Source organism: Phyllobates terribilis, unplaced genomic scaffold (genome assembly GCF_046119375.1).
Source record: "Phyllobates terribilis strain yellow unplaced genomic scaffold, ASM4611937v1 Scaffold_366__1_contigs__length_1906876, whole genome shotgun sequence".
Lineage (NCBI taxonomy): Eukaryota > Metazoa > Chordata > Amphibia > Anura > Dendrobatidae > Phyllobates > Phyllobates terribilis.
The window spans coordinates 1,778,613-1,798,757 of NW_027363126.1; the positions used below are offsets into that span (position 1 = coordinate 1,778,613).

The window sequence follows — 20,145 nt, forward strand, 5'->3', positions numbered from 1 at the left end:
CCAAAATCCGACAAACAAGCAAAATGAACAAAAAACATTGAATTCAATTCTTTCTGATTTTAGAAACTGCATTAAAGAAGGGGTGCACCGGTCCTGGAGATACTGCAATACCAGGTCAATGCGTGGAGTGGACAGAGCAAGCTCTTTTTCCATCTCCCTGTTCTAAAAATCCATTTAATATATGGTCCCCAGTTAGGGGACGTATCAGATATTAAACTGATAAGAACAGATACTACACTTGATCTTAGCCAAAAGGCCGAGAAGCGATAACCAGAATTGGTTTCAAACTACGGAGCCACCCAAGGATCCTGAAAAGTCCATTTGTGGAGATGAGCTCCTGGACTCCCGTTAAGAAGACATGTTGTCAACCTCTAGATCCCTTACATGCCTGCACTTTTCGGCTTGCTGCTGCTGCAATCCACGCGTTTTAGATCTGCATAACTCCACCTCTTTAAACACAGCACCTTCACCCCCTGCTGTTCCCACCCGCCTCAACACCGTTGGAAGGGAGGAGAACCAATTAAGGCGGGGGGTGGGGTGGAACGAGCAGCTGTCTACCCTTAGCAGGAGGGCTCCTGATTACATACCTCTCCTGCTGCTGCTGGCTGTCCAGCAGCAGACTGAAGGTGGCTGCTGCTGTGCACAGGTATATAAAGGCTCAGAGCCTATTATGACACGCGCAGCCAGCGTTCCATTGCCACATTCCATCTACTGCAGGCAGGATACCTGGCTGGCTGAATGTCGCTGAGAAGCTCACAGAGACCGCCATAAGCAACAGTTTAACAGAATGCCACAGACTAATCAACCAAACTTTTTGGGTTGGGTTCTCTTTTATAGTCTGCAGGCATTAAATGAAAGAAGTCAGTGTTCCAGCAGAAGGAGACAACGTTTCAGAAAAGGCATTGTAGCAAACCAAAAAAGAAATTTTAAGCGCAGCAGAGTAACCAGCGCACATACCTGTTAGCTCAGGTGAGTTTAAAAGGCTGCTGTTGATAACAAGGGCATTTGCTAAATAGATGGTGTGTGTGCAACAATATACTGAAAGGTCAATTATATTGTGCAGCTTATCTCACCACCTGTAGTTATTTAGGTGAAAGCTCCAAAATGCTTGCCTAATATGTCTGTTTATCCAAAAGGAAGTAAAAAGGGAGAGCTAGAAAGATAGCATTGCATCACATTACATGGCAATGCAATGCACAGTTGCTGAAGTTGAACCAAAATGAGCTTGTAATCTGGCTTCTGCAACTTTGAACATGAAAAATCCAATGAGGAGAAGAAAAGCAAAGCCAAAGAGTCCATCCCAAAATCCGACAAACAAGCAAAATGAACAAAAAACATTGAATTCAATTCTTTCTGATTTTAGAAACTGCATTAAAGAAGGGGTGCACCGGTCCTGGAGATACTGCAATACCAGGTCAATGCGTGGAGTGGACAGAGCAAGCTCTTTTTCCATCTCCCTGTTCTAAAAATCCATTTAATATATGGTCCCCAGTTAGGGGACGTATCAGATATTAAACTGATAAGAACAGATACTACACTTGATCTTAGCCAAAAGGCCGAGAAGCGATAACCAGAATTGGTTTCAAACTACGGAGCCACCCAAGGATCCTGAAAAGTCCATTTGTGGAGATGAGCTCCTGGACTCCCGTTAAGAAGACATGTTGTCAACCTCTAGATCCCTTACATGCCTGCACTTTTCGGCTTGCTGCTGCTGCAATCCACGCGTTTTAGATCTGCATAACTCCACCTCTTTAAACACAGCACCTTCACCCCCTGCTGTTCCCACCCGCCTCAACACCGTTGGAAGGGAGGAGAACCAATTAAGGCGGGGGGTGGGGTGGAACGAGCAGCTGTCTACCCTTAGCAGGAGGGCTCCTGATTACATACCTCTCCTGCTGCTGCTGGCTGTCCAGCAGCAGACTGAAGGTGGCTGCTGCTGTGCACAGGTATATAAAGGCTCAGAGCCTATTATGACACGCGCAGCCAGCGTTCCATTGCCACATTCCATCTACTGCAGGCAGGATACCTGGCTGGCTGAATGTCGCTGAGAAGCTCACAGAGACCGCCATAAGCAACAGTTTAACAGAATGCCACAGACTAATCAACCAAACTTTTTGGGTTGGGTTCTCTTTTATAGTCTGCAGGCATTAAATGAAAGAAGTCAGTGTTCCAGCAGAAGGAGACAACGTTTCAGAAAAGGCATTGTAGCAAACCAAAAAAGAAATTTTAAGCGCAGCAGAGTAACCAGCGCACATACCTGTTAGCTCAGGTGAGTTTAAAAGGCTGCTGTTGATAACAAGGGCATTTGCTAAATAGATGGTGTGTGTGCAACAATATACTGAAAGGTCAATTATATTGTGCAGCTTATCTCACCACCTGTAGTTATTTAGGTGAAAGCTCCAAAATGCTTGCCTAATATGTCTGTTTATCCAAAAGGAAGTAAAAAGGGAGAGCTAGAAAGATAGCATTGCATCACATTACATGGCAATGCAATGCACAGTTGCTGAAGTTGAACCAAAATGAGCTTGTAATCTGGCTTCTGCAACTTTGAACATGAAAAATCCAATGAGGAGAAGAAAAGCAAAGCCAAAGAGTCCATCCCAAAATCCGACAAACAAGCAAAATGAACAAAAAACATTGAATTCAATTCTTTCTGATTTTAGAAACTGCATTAAAGAAGGGGTGCACCGGTCCTGGAGATACTGCAATACCAGGTCAATGCGTGGAGTGGACAGAGCAAGCTCTTTTTCCATCTCCCTGTTCTAAAAATCCATTTAATATATGGTCCCCAGATAGGGGACGTATCAGATATTAAACTGATAAGAACAGATACTACACTTGATCTTAGCCAAAAGGCCGAGAAGCGATAACCAGAATTGGTTTCAAACTACGGAGCCACCCAAGGATCCTGAAAAGTCCATTTGTGGAGATGAGCTCCTGGACTCCCGTTAAGAAGACATGTTGTCAACCTCTAGATCCCTTACATGCCTGCACTTTTCGGCTTGCTGCTGCTGCAATCCACGCGTTTTAGATCTGCATAACTCCACCTCTTTAAACACAGCACCTTCACCCCCTGCTGTTCCCACCCGCCTCAACACCGTTGGAAGGGAGGAGAACCAATTAAGGCGGGGGGTGGGGTGGAACGAGCAGCTGTCTACCCTTAGCAGGAGGGCTCCTGATTACATACCTCTCCTGCTGCTGCTGCTGCTGGCTGTCCAGCAGCAGACTGAAGGTGGCTGCTGCTGTGCACAGGTATATAAAGGCTCAGAGCCTATTATGACACGCGCAGCCAGCGTTCCATTGCCACATTCCATCTACTGCAGGCAGGATACCTGGCTGGCTGAATGTCGCTGAGAAGCTCACAGAGACCGCCATAAGCAACAGTTTAACAGAATGCCACAGACTAATCAACCAAACTTTTTGGGTTGGGTTCTCTTTTATAGTCTGCAGGCATTAAATGAAAGAAGTCAGTGTTCCAGCAGAAGGAGACAACGTTTCAGAAAAGGCATTGTAGCAAACCAAAAAAGAAATTTTAAGCGCAGCAGAGTAACCAGCGCACATACCTGTTAGCTCAGGTGAGTTTAAAAGGCTGCTGTTGATAACAAGGGCATTTGCTAAATAGATGGTGTGTGTGCAACAATATACTGAAAGGTCAATTATATTGTGCAGCTTATCTCACCACCTGTAGTTATTTAGGTGAAAGCTCCAAAATGCTTGCCTAATATGTCTGTTTATCCAAAAGGAAGTAAAAAGGGAGAGCTAGAAAGATAGCATTGCATCACATTACATGGCAATGCAATGCACAGTTGCTGAAGTTGAACCAAAATGAGCTTGTAATCTGGCTTCTGCAACTTTGAACATGAAAAATCCAATGAGGAGAAGAAAAGCAAAGCCAAAGAGTCCATCCCAAAATCCGACAAACAAGCAAAATGAACAAAAAACATTGAATTCAATTCTTTCTGATTTTAGAAACTGCATTAAAGAAGGGGTGCACCGGTCCTGGAGATACTGCAATACCAGGTCAATGCGTGGAGTGGACAGAGCAAGCTCTTTTTCCATCTCCCTGTTCTAAAAATCCATTTAATATATGGTCCCCAGATAGGGGACGTATCAGATATTAAACTGATAAGAACAGATACTACACTTGATCTTAGCCAAAAGGCCGAGAAGCGATAACCAGAATTGGTTTCAAACTACGGAGCCACCCAAGGATCCTGAAAAGTCCATTTGTGGAGATGAGCTCCTGGACTCCCGTTAAGAAGACATGTTGTCAACCTCTAGATCCCTTACATGCCTGCACTTTTCGGCTTGCTGCTGCTGCAATCCACGCGTTTTAGATCTGCATAACTCCACCTCTTTAAACACAGCACCTTCACCCCCTGCTGTTCCCACCCGCCTCAACACCGTTGGAAGGGAGGAGAACCAATTAAGGCGGGGGGTGGGGTGGAACGAGCAGCTGTCTACCCTTAGCAGGAGGGCTCCTGATTACATACCTCTCCTGCTGCTGCTGCTGCTGGCTGTCCAGCAGCAGACTGAAGGTGGCTGCTGCTGTGCACAGGTATATAAAGGCTCAGAGCCTATTATGACACGCGCAGCCAGCGTTCCATTGCCACATTCCATCTACTGCAGGCAGGATACCTGGCTGGCTGAATGTCGCTGAGAAGCTCACAGAGACCGCCATAAGCAACAGTTTAACAGAATGCCACAGACTAATCAACCAAACTTTTTGGGTTGGGTTCTCTTTTATAGTCTGCAGGCATTAAATGAAAGAAGTCAGTGTTCCAGCAGAAGGAGACAACGTTTCAGAAAAGGCATTGTAGCAAACCAAAAAAGAAATTTTAAGCGCAGCAGAGTAACCAGCGCACATACCTGTTAGCTCAGGTGAGTTTAAAAGGCTGCTGTTGATAACAAGGGCATTTGCTAAATAGATGGTGTGTGTGCAACAATATACTGAAAGGTCAATTATATTGTGCAGCTTATCTCACCACCTGTAGTTATTTAGGTGAAAGCCCCAAAATGCTTGCCTAATATGTCTGTTTATCCAAAAGGAAGTAAAAAGGGAGAGCTAGAAAGATAGCATTGCATCACATTACATGGCAATGCAATGCACAGTTGCTGAAGTTGAACCAAAATGAGCTTGTAATCTGGCTTCTGCAACTTTGAACATGAAAAATCCAATGAGGAGAAGAAAAGCAAAGCCAAAGAGTCCATCCCAAAATCCGACAAACAAGCAAAATGAACAAAAAACATTGAATTCAATTCTTTCTGATTTTAGAAACTGCATTAAAGAAGGGGTGCACCGGTCCTGGAGATACTGCAATACCAGGTCAATGCGTGGAGTGGACAGAGCAAGCTCTTTTTCCATCTCCCTGTTCTAAAAATCCATTTAATATATGGTCCCCAGATAGGGGACGTATCAGATATTAAACTGATAAGAACAGATACTACACTTGATCTTAGCCAAAAGGCCGAGAAGCGATAACCAGAATTGGTTTCAAACTACGGAGCCACCCAAGGATCCTGAAAAATCCATTTGTGGAGATGAGCTCCTGGACTCCCGTTAAGAAGACATGTTGTCAACCTCTAGATCCCTTACATGCCTGCACTTTTCGGCTTGCTGCTGCTGCAATCCACGCGTTTTAGATCTGCATAACTCCACCTCTTTAAACACAGCACCTTCACCCCCTGCTGTTCCCACCCGCCTCAACACCGTTGGAAGGGAGGAGAACCAATTAAGGCGGGGGGTGGGGTGGAACGAGCAGCTGTCTACCCTTAGCAGGAGGGCTCCTGATTACATACCTCTCCTGCTGCTGCTGCTGCTGGCTGTCCAGCAGCAGACTGAAGGTGGCTGCTGCTGTGCACAGGTATATAAAGGCTCAGAGCCTATTATGACACGCGCAGCCAGCGTTCCATTGCCACATTCCATCTACTGCAGGCAGGATACCTGGCTGGCTGAATGTCGCTGAGAAGCTCACAGAGACCGCCATAAGCAACAGTTTAACAGAATGCCACAGACTAATCAACCAAACTTTTTGGGTTGGGTTCTCTTTTATAGTCTGCAGGCATTAAATGAAAGAAGTCAGTGTTCCAGCAGAAGGAGACAACGTTTCAGAAAAGGCATTGTAGCAAACCAAAAAAGAAATTTTAAGCGCAGCAGAGTAACCAGCGCACATACCTGTTAGCTCAGGTGAGTTTAAAAGGCTGCTGTTGATAACAAGGGCATTTGCTAAATAGATGGTGTGTGTGCAACAATATACTGAAAGGTCAATTATATTGTGCAGCTTATCTCACCACCTGTAGTTATTTAGGTGAAAGCTCCAAAATGCTTGCCTAATATGTCTGTTTATCCAAAAGGAAGTAAAAAGGGAGAGCTAGAAAGATAGCATTGCATCACATTACATGGCAATGCAATGCACAGTTGCTGAAGTTGAACCAAAATGAGCTTGTAATCTGGCTTCTGCAACTTTGAACATGAAAAATCCAATGAGGAGAAGAAAAGCAAAGCCAAAGAGTCCATCCCAAAATCCGACAAACAAGCAAAATGAACAAAAAACATTGAATTCAATTCTTTCTGATTTTAGAAACTGCATTAAAGAAGGGGTGCACCGGTCCTGGAGATACTGCAATACCAGGTCAATGCGTGGAGTGGACAGAGCAAGCTCTTTTTCCATCTCCCTGTTCTAAAAATCCATTTAATATATGGTCCCCAGATAGGGGACGTATCAGATATTAAACTGATAAGAACAGATACTACACTTGATCTTAGCCAAAAGGCCGAGAAGCGATAACCAGAATTGGTTTCAAACTACGGAGCCACCCAAGGATCCTGAAAAGTCCATTTGTGGAGATGAGCTCCTGGACTCCCGTTAAGAAGACATGTTGTCAACCTCTAGATCCCTTACATGCCTGCACTTTTCGGCTTGCTGCTGCTGCAATCCACGCGTTTTAGATCTGCATAACTCCACCTCTTTAAACACAGCACCTTCACCCCCTGCTGTTCCCACCCGCCTCAACACCGTTGGAAGGGAGGAGAACCAATTAAGGCGGGGGGTGGGGTGGAACGAGCAGCTGTCTACCCTTAGCAGGAGGGCTCCTGATTACATACCTCTCCTGCTGCTGCTGCTGCTGGCTGTCCAGCAGCAGACTGAAGGTGGCTGCTGCTGTGCACAGGTATATAAAGGCTCAGAGCCTATTATGACACGCGCAGCCAGCGTTCCATTGCCACATTCCATCTACTGCAGGCAGGATACCTGGCTGGCTGAATGTCGCTGAGAAGCTCACAGAGACCGCCATAAGCAACAGTTTAACAGAATGCCACAGACTAATCAACCAAACTTTTTGGGTTGGGTTCTCTTTTATAGTCTGCAGGCATTAAATGAAAGAAGTCAGTGTTCCAGCAGAAGGAGACAACGTTTCAGAAAAGGCATTGTAGCAAACCAAAAAAGAAATTTTAAGCGCAGCAGAGTAACCAGCGCACATACCTGTTAGCTCAGGTGAGTTTAAAAGGCTGCTGTTGATAACAAGGGCATTTGCTAAATAGATGGTGTGTGTGCAACAATATACTGAAAGGTCAATTATATTGTGCAGCTTATCTCACCACCTGTAGTTATTTAGGTGAAAGCTCCAAAATGCTTGCCTAATATGTCTGTTTATCCAAAAGGAAGTAAAAAGGGAGAGCTAGAAAGATAGCATTGCATCACATTACATGGCAATGCAATGCACAGTTGCTGAAGTTGAACCAAAATGAGCTTGTAATCTGGCTTCTGCAACTTTGAACATGAAAAATCCAATGAGGAGAAGAAAAGCAAAGCCAAAGAGTCCATCCCAAAATCCGACAAACAAGCAAAATGAACAAAAAACATTGAATTCAATTCTTTCTGATTTTAGAAACTGCATTAAAGAAGGGGTGCACCGGTCCTGGAGATACTGCAATACCAGGTCAATGCGTGGAGTGGACAGAGCAAGCTCTTTTTCCATCTCCCTGTTCTAAAAATCCATTTAATATATGGTCCCCAGATAGGGGACGTATCAGATATTAAACTGATAAGAACAGATTTTTGATTGAAGCTGCATCCAAGGCACTGAAAAATGTGACCGAAGTCACACCAAAACAGCGCACGAGGCGAGGATTCATGTGGACCCTTCCCGGAGGAGAGGGTCCCCAATAAACCATCCCCATCCCTCCGAGCCAGAAGGCCACAGCGAGGGTCAGGGATCTCCGATGCTCTCCCTAGCCGAAGCCGGAGAAGAGCCGTTTTCGTGCTCCCAGCTTCCATCTAGGCTGCCACCCTAGTGGAGCTGGAGCCTGTGTTGGTTTCTCAGCCCAAAGCTGACCGGACCTCCGACCGGGTTTATAAAAATTCCCCTTCCTAGCCTGGAGGCCAGGAATAGGGGGGGGTTGCTCAGAAAGTATGATTGGCAAAGGTGCGGCGTGCTACGAAGCCAAGTCTTTCTGGGGTTCCCAGTCCCAGTAAGCTTGAACTCCCACCAGGGCGCCTACTCCTGGGGCACATTGCTCCAAAGCCCTCACACTTACCCAGCCTAGTGACTTCGATCCTGGAGGGCCATGTTTTCCATCAGATAACTCTATGAGCCACCTGGCGTACTAACAAGTGCACCAAACCAGTGTGTAAAATGCATCAATTTACTAGGGCAGCCCAAGGACAAAACTGCCTTTTCAAAAGATACTACACTTGATCTTAGCCAAAAGGCCGAGAAGCGATAACCAGAATTGGTTTCAAACTACGGAGCCACCCAAGGATCCTGAAAAGTCCATTTGTGGAGATGAGCTCCTGGACTCCCGTTAAGAAGACATGTTGTCAACCTCTAGATCCCTTACATGCCTGCACTTTTCGGCTTGCTGCTGCTGCAATCCACGCGTTTTAGATCTGCATAACTCCACCTCTTTAAACACAGCACCTTCACCCCCTGCTGTTCCCACCCGCCTCAACACCGTTGGAAGGGAGGAGAACCAATTAAGGCGGGGGGTGGGGTGGAACGAGCAGCTGTCTACCCTTAGCAGGAGGGCTCCTGATTACATACCTCTCCTGCTGCTGCTGCTGCTGGCTGTCCAGCAGCAGACTGAAGGTGGCTGCTGCTGTGCACAGGTATATAAAGGCTCAGAGCCTATTATGACACGCGCAGCCAGCGTTCCATTGCCACATTCCATCTACTGCAGGCAGGATACCTGGCTGGCTGAATGTCGCTGAGAAGCTCACAGAGACCGCCATAAGCAACAGTTTAACAGAATGCCACAGACTAATCAACCAAACTTTTTGGGTTGGGTTCTCTTTTATAGTCTGCAGGCATTAAATGAAAGAAGTCAGTGTTCCAGCAGAAGGAGACAACGTTTCAGAAAAGGCATTGTAGCAAACCAAAAAAGAAATTTTAAGCGCAGCAGAGTAACCAGCGCACATACCTGTTAGCTCAGGTGAGTTTAAAAGGCTGCTGTTGATAACAAGGGCATTTGCTAAATAGATGGTGTGTGTGCAACAATATACTGAAAGGTCAATTATATTGTGCAGCTTATCTCACCACCTGTAGTTATTTAGGTGAAAGCTCCAAAATGCTTGCCTAATATGTCTGTTTATCCAAAAGGAAGTAAAAAGGGAGAGCTTGAAAGATAGCATTGCATCACATTACATGGCAATGCAATGCACAGTTGCTGAAGTTGAACCAAAATGAGCTTGTAATCTGGCTTCTGCAACTTTGAACATGAAAAATCCAATGAGGAGAAGAAAAGCAAAGCCAAAGAGTCCATCCCAAAATCCGACAAACAAGCAAAATGAACAAAAAACATTGAATTCAATTCTTTCTGATTTTAGAAACTGCATTAAAGAAGGGGTGCACCGGTCCTGGAGATACTGCAATACCAGGTCAATGCGTGGAGTGGACAGAGCAAGCTCTTTTTCCATCTCCCTGTTCTAAAAATCCATTTAATATATGGTCCCCAGATAGGGGACGTATCAGATATTAAACTGATAAGAACAGATCAGGTTTCAACATAATTTTTTAAGTGCGTAAAAGATGGTTTACAATCAAAAACAACAACACAAACAGTACATTATTAAAACACAGAATTCCACCCATAAAAACCCCATATACGATTAGCATCCCTCCTCCCAATACATTTGACATCCCTCAAGTAATAAATATACATCTGGCTAAAAGCAATTTTAAGACAATCCTTCACAGAAATAGCATCACGTTTAAAAAGTAAAATATTGCGTGCCTTCCAAAGGGCGTCTTTAAAACAGTTAATCATACACCAACATATACAATACTGTTGAGGGGTCGGACATTTAAAAAGGCCATATAAAACATATTCATGGTTAAAATCTCTTAAACCGCAAGTCCATTTTAAAAGAATCCCAACTTTGTGCCAAAGTTCCTGTGCAAATGGGCAATTCCACATAAGGTGCAAGGTGGTTTCGTCATTAACACATGAGTCTCTGGGGCATTTGGCTCTGGCCACCAGGCCTCTCCTGTGTTGAAATTCTCTGGTGGGGAGGCACTGGTGGACCACCATCCATGCGATGTCCTTATGTCCATTTGCTAAGAATTTCCCGAAGACATTCTTCCAAACTTGCTTCGATCTCTCTTCTGAGAAATTTACTATGGGGGTCACATCTTCATTCCTCCTCAGAAAAGATAAAAGCTTCTTGCGGTCTTTAAAAATGTCCATATTAAAATCACCAAGGCTATAAAATCGAACAGTCTTTTCTAAGATTGCTTGGTGTCTGGGGGGGCATAGTAAAACAGGGGAATTCAACGACAACTTAAACCATCTTTTAAAAATCATCCCACAAGTATATTTTAAAAAATAACTTAGCGCACTATTACCATTAAAATGTTTGAAACAAAAGCAGAAATAATTTAAATACAAATAAATATGTAAATCGGGGACATCCCTTCCGCCGTTCATTTTATTCTTCCTCATTATTTCTCGCCTTAATTTTTCCATTTTGGAGTTCCATAAAAACATAAAGATCATCCTAGTCATTTTTTTAATTAAAACATCAGAGGGGGGGTACACCATAGCTATATACAGTATGAGGGGTAACAACACTGATTTTATAATTAAAATTTTCCCCTCCATTGTTAGGGACCTCAAACCCCAAAATGATATTTTCTTTGACATTTTTTCTATGACATTCTCCCAGCTTTGAGTTCCCACATTCTCCTCGTTAAAAACAACTCCAAGAATTTTTACATTGTCTCGTTTTATAGTGAGCTGCGGGAGTTGGGCGGTGTCCCAGGATCCCAAAGTCAGACATTCAGATTTATTTAAATTAAGTTTAAACCCGGATGCCTGGGAAAAAAATTCAATGCGCAACACCGCCCTCCGGAGGGAAGCAGGGTCCACGCACACAACTGTCACGTCATCCATGTAGCCAAAGACTCTCACATCACTGCCACCTCCGCCTGGAACAGGAACCCCTCTAATCACTTTGTCTTTCCTTATTGCGCTCAGCAGGGGCTCCATGGCGCAGATGAACAGGATGGGCGACAAGGGGCATCCCTGCTTCACTCCGGACTCAAGGGGAACTCCATCTGTTAAAAAGCCATTAAGAGAAATTTGACTAAAACAATTTTTATATAAAATCTTAATACAATTTAAAAGCATATTAGGGATACCCATTCTTTTTAAAACTCTAAAAAGAAATCTATGAGAGACTCTATCGAAAGCTTTTTCAAAATCTAGGGCTAAAAGAGCTACATTTTGACCCCGGTCTCTGGAATACCAAATTACATCCCTTAATACGTTTAAAACCTCTGAAATACTTCTGCCTGGTACACTACAAACCTGCTCAGGCTGGATTAGTTTGGCAATGACACTCCTGAGCCGGTCTGCAACCACCTTAGCAAGTACCTTGTAATCAACATTTAGGAGAGTTATGGGTCTCCAATTCGCTAGAGTACTGCGGTCACCTTTTTTATATATCAAAGACACCACTCCTCTCCTCCACGAAAATGGCAACTGTTCACAAATAAAAACTTCTTTAAAAAGCATAAAAAGGTCCTCTTTTAAAATGTCCCAAAAAGTAAGGTAAAATTCTACAGGTAGTCCGTCACACCCAGGTGCTTTGCCCTTAGAGAAACTTTTAAAAACATAAAATAATTCCTCTAAAACAATATCGCGTTCTAAAAACTCCTGGTCTGTAAAATTTAACTTAAAATCGAGATCATTAAGAGCATCAGATAAAAAGGACTCATCTATACACTTTTTACTAAAAAGATGCTTATAAAAGTTAAAAGTAGCATTCAACATTCCCTGCATAGATGTTTCACCCTCTAGATTTGTGATCACTTCTCTTTTATCCATGACTTTTTTGAAGAAGAAGCGAGAGCACTTCTCCCCCTCCTCCAAGTGCTGCACTCTAGAGTTAAAAATAATCTCTTTCCCCTTTGTGTCTATGCAGTTCTGAATTTCAGTTTTTAGGCTAGCAATATCATCTCCCACCTCCACCCCTAGCTCTTTGAATTTAAAAAGTGTTTGCAGTTTGGTGTTAAGATCACTAAAACATCTTTTTTTCTCTCTAGCTTTACGTCTCCCTGCTTTTATAAAAAACATTCTGACTTTTTTTTTCAAATTTTCCCACCAGGTTACCATAGGGGCATCAGAAGGTTTTTGTCGCCGCCAGGCTTGATAGGCTTTACCAAAGTCTTGTCGAATCAGAGGGTCCTCCAGCAGGTAAGTACTTAGACGCCAGAGGCCCCTGTTGACCCTCTGTTCATCCCGGTATTCTAGGTGCACCTCCAAGCCCTTATGGTCAGAAAATATATTTGATGTTAAAACACATTTTACAGGGTTAAAATCATCTGATAGGAAAATAAAATCGATCCTGGAGGACACCCCTCTTCCGGACCACGTATAACCAGGGTCCGTCGGCAGGAGTGACCTCCACGCATCGCATAATTTAAAATCAGTTATAAAATCTTTCAATAGATGACATGACTTATCCAATTTGCGTAAAGGGTCACCCCCTGCTCGTTGTTCACTAGCACAAAGATAATTAAAATCACCCCCTACGACCAGGGGAGATGACCCAGTACAGTATAATGGCAATATCCCAAATAAATTAATTCTCTCTTGCTTATCAGGGGGAGCATAAATATTCATTACACGTAGGGTAAAACCATTAAATTTAAAATGCACTAAAACCACTCTGCCTGGTACTATTTCTGTGACAGCATTTATAGTAATATTTCTCCCACGACAGAGGAAGCCCACCCCCGCTGACTTGTTGTCATTGGAGCCAGACCAGATGGAGGGCCCCAGTCTCCAATCTGTCTTGATATCATTATAATTTAGTGCATGTTGTATCCCGCATTCCTGTAATAAACATATGTCAAAGTCAGTGGTTTCTAAATACTTGAATAGAGCAGCCCTACGAACTGGGCTCTTTAATGACCTCACATTCAGTGAGACAAGTCTTATTGTGGGCATTCATAGGTCAGGGTGGTGGATCTTCCATGAGGACACCTGACTCAAAGCCCTGTATATCAAATTGCTCCAGGACATCCGGGCTAGAAGACCCAAACGACTCGATATTCTGTGAGCCGGCGGTTGCCCCCTCGTAGGTCACGGTTCCCAGCCACATTCCAGGAGACGCTGGGGATTCGACATTCCGTCTCTTTTTCGGGGCAGACTCCACTAGGTCACTGGTGCAGTCCTCCTCTTCCTCCACCTCCTCCAGGGGGGGAGACTGGTCCATCAGGACAAGATCAGCAACACAGATTTCCTGATGTTCGCCACCTAGAAGCAAAGCCCCCTCATCTGGCTGGCTAATCGCCCTGGAAGATCCTGAGGCCATCGCTGCGTGGTCCCCTGTAGCCAACCGCACAGGGGCACCACCCTCCAGCCCAACAGGATCGGTATCGGGAACCATCGATACGGAGGATACCCTCCCAGAAGGAGGACCCCCCCGCTCCGGTCCATGCGAGGTCCGCCCATCGTTAAGGGACTTCGATGCAGGTGCCGCCCCAGAGGGGCCTCCGGCTCCCTGCTCCATCCCAGCCTTCTCGCCCTTCGAACCGCCCTCCGACGCCGGCCTGCCAGTGAAGACCGGTGGGCGCATCGGCTCAGCTTCAGAAGATGCAGCTTCTGCGTAGGTCCTGGTCCTGGTCCTGTTGGGGCATCCTCGGAACATGTGCCCCGCCTCACCGCAGAGATTACATTTCCTCCCAGCGGGACAGTCCTTCATTAAATGTCCGTAACAGCTGCAATTATTGCAGCGGTCTACTTTCCTGCCCGTGCAGGACGTTTGGGTATGACCCATTTGTCCACAGTTCCTGCAACATACTGGCATTCCAGGATAAAATAAGTAGCCTCTGCTCTTACCGATTACGAAGGTTGAGGGAGGGAGTAGCATTCCTCCCACTCCACTAAGGTCCCTCTTTAGACGGGCCATATACCTTCTCTTGCCGCACCAGAAGCCTACCGCGTTCTTCACAGTACCCAGGTATCTCAGATCATCACAATAGCGGGTAAGGTAGGTCGAGATGTCTGCAGCTTCCACAAAGGGGTTCGGGAAATGCACCACGATGGGGATCTCGTCATAAGCATACAAGAGACAAAAGGTTAGTCCATCCAACTCATCTAAGTAGTTTTTCTCGTTTACCTTTTGTACGAGTTGCTGACAGCATCCCTGGCTCTTGAAGGTGATGGTGTATGTCCCCTTGTACTCGTTGTCCTGGAAGCAGAATATGTCTTCCCGCCGAAACTCCAGAACTCCAAGAAGAATCCTATGGCAGATGTAGTCCAAATTCTTCTCCATCCTCGATGCTGCTCCAACTTCAATCCTCACGGTGTTCCGCATCCGGGCATCACCCGATGAATATGTGAGCGTTGCCGGCATCCTTCACTCAGGAACGTACCGACTCTTCTCTCTGAAAGGCGCAAGCCTTCATGGGATCCCTTCCCGTTGCTCCCGGACTAATCCTTCCTCCCAATAGCAGCAGGGGGGTTAAGTCCCTCCGAAGAGGAACGATCCCCCCAGGCCGAGAGAAAGGGTACCAAGAGCACCTCACAGGCAAGACCACACAGGTAAACCTGATAGATCGTGCCAAAAGGCCGAGAAGCGATAACCAGAATTGGTTTCAAACTACGGAGCCACCCAAGGATCCTGAAAAGTCCATTTGTGGAGATGAGCTCCTGGACTCCCGTTAAGAAGACATGTTGTCAACCTCTAGATCCCTTACATGCCTGCACTTTTCGGCTTGCTGCTGCTGCAATCCACGCGTTTTAGATCTGCATAACTCCACCTCTTTAAACACAGCACCTTCACCCCCTGCTGTTCCCACCCGCCTCAACACCGTTGGAAGGGAGGAGAACCAATTAAGGCGGGGGGTGGGGTGGAACGAGCAGCTGTCTACCCTTAGCAGGAGGGCTCCTGATTACATACCTCTCCTGCTGCTGCTGCTGCTGGCTGTCCAGCAGCAGACTGAAGGTGGCTGCTGCTGTGCACAGGTATATAAAGGCTCAGAGCCTATTATGACACGCGCAGCCAGCGTTCCATTGCCACATTCCATCTACTGCAGGCAGGATACCTGGCTGGCTGAATGTCGCTGAGAAGCTCACAGAGACCGCCATAAGCAACAGTTTAACAGAATGCCACAGACTAATCAACCAAACTTTTTGGGTTGGGTTCTCTTTTATAGTCTGCAGGCATTAAATGAAAGAAGTCAGTGTTCCAGCAGAAGGAGACAACGTTTCAGAAAAGGCATTGTAGCAAACCAAAAAAGAAATTTTAAGCGCAGCAGAGTAACCAGCGCACATACCTGTTAGCTCAGGTGAGTTTAAAAGGCTGCTGTTGATAACAAGGGCATTTGCTAAATAGATGGTGTGTGTGCAACAATATACTGAAAGGTCAATTATATTGTGCAGCTTATCTCACCACCTGTAGTTATTTAGGTGAAAGCTCCAAAATGCTTGCCTAATATGTCTGTTTATCCAAAAGGAAGTAAAAAGGGAGAGCTAGAAAGATAGCATTGCATCACATTACATGGCAATGCAATGCACAGTTGCTGAAGTTGAACCAAAATGAGCTTGTAATCTGGCTTCTGCAACTTTGAACATGAAAAATCCAATGAGGAGAAGAAAAGCAAAGCCAAAGAGTCCATCCCAAAATCCGACAAACAAGCAAAATGAACAAAAAACATTGAATTCAATTCTTTCTGATTTTAGAAACTGCATTAAAGAAGGGGTGCACCGGTCCTGGAGATACTGCAATACCAGGTCAATGCGTGGAGTGGACAGAGCAAGCTCTTTTTCCATCTCCCTGTTCTAAAAATCCATTTAATATATGGTCCCCAGATAGGGGACGTATCAGATATTAAACTGATAAGAACAGATACTACACTTGATCTTAGCCAAAAGGCCGAGAAGCGATAACCAGAATTGGTTTCAAACTACGGAGCCACCCAAGGATCCTGAAAAGTCCATTTGTGGAGATGAGCTCCTGGACTCCCGTTAAGAAGACATGTTGTCAACCTCTAGATCCCTTACATGCCTGCACTTTTCGGCTTGCTGCTGCTGCAATCCACGCGTTTTAGATCTGCATAACTCCACCTCTTTAAACACAGCACCTTCACCCCCTGCTGTTCCCACCCGCCTCAACACCGTTGGAAGGGAGGAGAACCAATTAAGGCGGGGGGTGGGGTGGAACGAGCAGCTGTCTACCCTTAGCAGGAGGGCTCCTGATTACATACCTCTCCTGCTGCTGCTGCTGCTGGCTGTCCAGCAGCAGACTGAAGGTGGCTGCTGCTGTGCACAGGTATATAAAGGCTCAGAGCCTATTATGACACGCGCAGCCAGCGTTCCATTGCCACATTCCATCTACTGCAGGCAGGATACCTGGCTGGCTGAATGTCGCTGAGAAGCTCACAGAGACCGCCATAAGCAACAGTTTAACAGAATGCCACAGACTAATCAACCAAACTTTTTGGGTTGGGTTCTCTTTTATAGTCTGCAGGCATTAAATGAAAGAAGTCAGTGTTCCAGCAGAAGGAGACAACGTTTCAGAAAAGGCATTGTAGCAAACCAAAAAAGAAATTTTAAGCGCAGCAGAGTAACCAGCGCACATACCTGTTAGCTCAGGTGAGTTTAAAAGGCTGCTGTTGATAACAAGGGCATTTGCTAAATAGATGGTGTGTGTGCAACAATATACTGAAAGGTCAATTATATTGTGCAGCTTATCTCACCACCTGTAGTTATTTAGGTGAAAGCTCCAAAATGCTTGCCTAATATGTCTGTTTATCCAAAAGGAAGTAAAAAGGGAGAGCTAGAAAGATAGCATTGCATCACATTACATGGCAATGCAAGGCACAGTTGCTGAAGTTGAACCAAAATGAGCTTGTAATCTGGCTTCTGCAACTTTGAACATGAAAAATCCAATGAGGAGAAGAAAAGCAAAGCCAAAGAGTCCATCCCAAAATCCGACAAACAAGCAAAATGAACAAAAAACATTGAATTCAATTCTTTCTGATTTTAGAAACTGCATTAAAGAAGGGGTGCACCGGTCCTGGAGATACTGCAATACCAGGTCAATGCGTGGAGTGGACAGAGCAAGCTCTTTTTCCATCTCCCTGTTCTAAAAATCCATTTAATATATGGTCCCCAGATAGGGGACGTATCAGATATTAAACTGATAAGAACAGATACTACACTTGATCTTAGCCAAAAGGCCGAGAAGCGATAACCAGAATTGGTTTCAAACTACGGAGCCACCCAAGGATCCTGAAAAGTCCATTTGTGGAGATGAGCTCCTGGACTCCCGTTAAGAAGACATGTTGTCAACCTCTAGATCCCTTACATGCCTGCACTTTTCGGCTTGCTGCTGCTGCAATCCTCGCGTTTTAGATCTGCATAACTCCACCTCTTTAAACACAGCACCTTCACCCCCTGCTGTTCCCACCCGCCTCAACACCGTTGGAAGGGAAGAGAACCAATTAAGGCGGGGGGTGGGGTGGAACGAGCAGCTGTCTACCCTTAGCAGGAGGGCTCCTGATTACATACCTCTCCTGCTGCTGCTGCTGCTGGCTGTCCAGCAGCAGACTGAAGGTGGCTGCTGCTGTGCACAGGTATATAAAGGCTCAGAGCCTATTATGACACGCGCAGCCAGCGTTCCATTGCCACATTCCATCTACTGCAGGCAGGATACCTGGCTGGCTGAATGTCGCTGAGAAGCTCACAGAGACCGCCATAAGCAACAGTTTAACAGAATGCCACAGACTAATCAACCAAACTTTTTGGGTTGGGTTCTCTTTTATAGTCTGCAGGCATTAAATGAAAGAAGTCAGTGTTCCAGCAGAAGGAGACAACGTTTCAGAAAAGGCATTGTAGCAAACCAAAAAAGAAATTTTAAGCGCAGCAGAGTAACCAGCGCACATACCTGTTAGCTCAGGTGAGTTTAAAAGGCTGCTGTTGATAACAAGGGCATTTGCTAAATAGATGGTGTGTGTGCAACAATATACTGAAAGGTCAATTATATTGTGCAGCTTATCTCACCACCTGTAGTTATTTAGGTGAAAGCTCCAAAATGCTTGCCTAATATGTCTGTTTATCCAAAAGGAAGTAAAAAGGGAGAGCTAGAAAGATAGCATTGCATCACATTACATGGCAATGCAATGCACAGTTGCTGAAGTTGAACCAAAATGAGCTTGTAATCTGGCTTCTGCAACTTTGAACATGAAAAATCCAATGAGGAGAAGAAAAGCAAAGCCAAAGAGTCCATCCCAAAATCCGACAAACAAGCAAAATGAACAAAAAACATTGAATTCAATTCTTTCTGATTTTAGAAACTGCATTAAAGAAGGGGTGCACCGGTCCTGGAGATACTGCAATACCAGGTCAATGCGTGGAGTGGACAGAGCAAGCTCTTTTTCCATCTCCCTGTTCTAAAAATCCATTTAATATATGGTCCCCAGATAGGGGACGTATCAGATATTAAACTGATAAGAACAGATTTTTTTTTTTTTTAATTTGGCTATCCCCTGCAGAGGGATAAAACCGTTTATTAAAACTTTAACAAATTACAAGCATAATTACACAAAAACCAAACGTTAAAAGACAAATGAAATTTACAAAACAAAAAAATACAAAGATTTTAAATAATTAGGTTCCATTGGTCAACAAGCCATTTTTTGGAAATATGTATATTCTTCTTTTTGTCAATTAAATAATAAGTATACATTTCACATAAACATAAACTTAAAACATCATTCACTGATAAAACATCTTGTTTAAAAATAGCAATGTTGCGCGCTTTCCAGAGAGATGACTTGGCGCAGTTCACTGTCTTCCAAGCCATTGTGTACTGGTCCATTGTGGGGCATTCCATAAGTCCGTATAGCACAGTTTTATATGTAAAGTCCTTGAGGTCTGCCACCCTTTCCAGTAGGGGGAGCAGTCTTCTCCAGAAATCCTTTGCAAAATTACATGTCCATAATAGATGTTCCACCGTTTCCTCGTCTTGGCATCCGGCTCTTGGGCAGATGGCAGACCTCACAAATCCTCTTCTGTATTGGAATGCCCGGCAAGGAAGACAGCGGTGCATGCAACTCCAAGCCAGATCTCTCTGTTCATTAAAAAGATAAAAAACGTTAATCATTTTCCAGATAGACATAGATTTGTCATCATCATATCTGTCAACATTACATATTTCCTCACTTTTACGTATTTCTTTAATTAGTTTCTTACTATTTCTTAATTCCTCTATTTTCTTAGTCCCTAAATTAAAATCGGACACTATTTTCCTTAAAATCTCATAATGCGTCGACAAATTAAAAGCATGGGGCACAGATATATTAACTTCATACCATCCAAACTTTCTCATAAAAAATCCTGTATTAAAACGCATAAAAAAGGACCAATAGTGATTCTTAAAAAGGGCATTAAAACAGTAAACGAACAGATGGATTAAAAGAAACCTATTAAAATCTGGAAAATCTTTACCACCTTTTACTTTTGATTTCATCACGATTTCTCTTTTCAGCTTTTCCATTTTTGAGTTCCAAAAGAAGGTAAAACAGGTTTTGGTTATCTTTTTTAAAACATTAACAGGCGGGGGGAAAACCATGCTAAGATACAATAAAAGAGGTAAAATCACCATCTTTAAAACCAATACTTTACCCTCCATTGTA

The 20,145-nt window shown here is 44.4% G+C and overlaps 10 non-coding genes and 2 pseudogenes across 10 annotated transcripts; all 12 read right to left on the bottom strand.

The window, feature by feature from the left end:
- Window positions 1–77: 77 nt before the first annotated feature.
- LOC141222986 (U2 spliceosomal RNA) lies at window positions 78–268 on the bottom strand. Its single transcript, XR_012290701.1, has one exon. It is a non-coding gene; the product is annotated as a U2 spliceosomal RNA (small nuclear RNA).
- Window positions 269–1,377: 1,109 nt separating this feature from the next.
- Window positions 1,378–1,568, bottom strand: LOC141222989 (U2 spliceosomal RNA). The gene has a single exon (XR_012290703.1). It is a non-coding gene; the product is annotated as a U2 spliceosomal RNA (small nuclear RNA).
- A 1,109-nt stretch (window positions 1,569–2,677) lies between these two features.
- LOC141222945 (U2 spliceosomal RNA) lies at window positions 2,678–2,868 on the bottom strand. Its single transcript, XR_012290661.1, has one exon. It is a non-coding gene; the product is annotated as a U2 spliceosomal RNA (small nuclear RNA).
- Window positions 2,869–3,983: 1,115 nt separating this feature from the next.
- Window positions 3,984–4,174, bottom strand: LOC141222946 (U2 spliceosomal RNA). Its single transcript, XR_012290662.1, has one exon. It is a non-coding gene; the product is annotated as a U2 spliceosomal RNA (small nuclear RNA).
- A 1,115-nt stretch (window positions 4,175–5,289) lies between these two features.
- Window positions 5,290–5,480, bottom strand: LOC141222947 (U2 spliceosomal RNA). Its single transcript, XR_012290663.1, has one exon. It is a non-coding gene; the product is annotated as a U2 spliceosomal RNA (small nuclear RNA).
- Window positions 5,481–6,595: 1,115 nt separating this feature from the next.
- Window positions 6,596–6,786, bottom strand: LOC141222948 (U2 spliceosomal RNA). Its single transcript, XR_012290664.1, has one exon. It is a non-coding gene; the product is annotated as a U2 spliceosomal RNA (small nuclear RNA).
- Window positions 6,787–7,901: 1,115 nt separating this feature from the next.
- LOC141223030 (U2 spliceosomal RNA) lies at window positions 7,902–8,082 on the bottom strand (annotated as a pseudogene).
- Window positions 8,083–8,607: 525 nt separating this feature from the next.
- Window positions 8,608–8,723, bottom strand: LOC141223083 (U2 spliceosomal RNA; annotated as a pseudogene).
- A 1,115-nt stretch (window positions 8,724–9,838) lies between these two features.
- Window positions 9,839–10,028, bottom strand: LOC141223051 (U2 spliceosomal RNA). The gene has a single exon (XR_012290758.1). It is a non-coding gene; the product is annotated as a U2 spliceosomal RNA (small nuclear RNA).
- A 6,175-nt stretch (window positions 10,029–16,203) lies between these two features.
- Window positions 16,204–16,394, bottom strand: LOC141222949 (U2 spliceosomal RNA). Its single transcript, XR_012290665.1, has one exon. It is a non-coding gene; the product is annotated as a U2 spliceosomal RNA (small nuclear RNA).
- A 1,115-nt stretch (window positions 16,395–17,509) lies between these two features.
- Window positions 17,510–17,700, bottom strand: LOC141222950 (U2 spliceosomal RNA). The gene has a single exon (XR_012290666.1). It is a non-coding gene; the product is annotated as a U2 spliceosomal RNA (small nuclear RNA).
- A 1,115-nt stretch (window positions 17,701–18,815) lies between these two features.
- Window positions 18,816–19,008, bottom strand: LOC141223050 (U2 spliceosomal RNA). Its single transcript, XR_012290757.1, has one exon. It is a non-coding gene; the product is annotated as a U2 spliceosomal RNA (small nuclear RNA).
- Window positions 19,009–20,145: the final 1,137 nt, after the last annotated feature.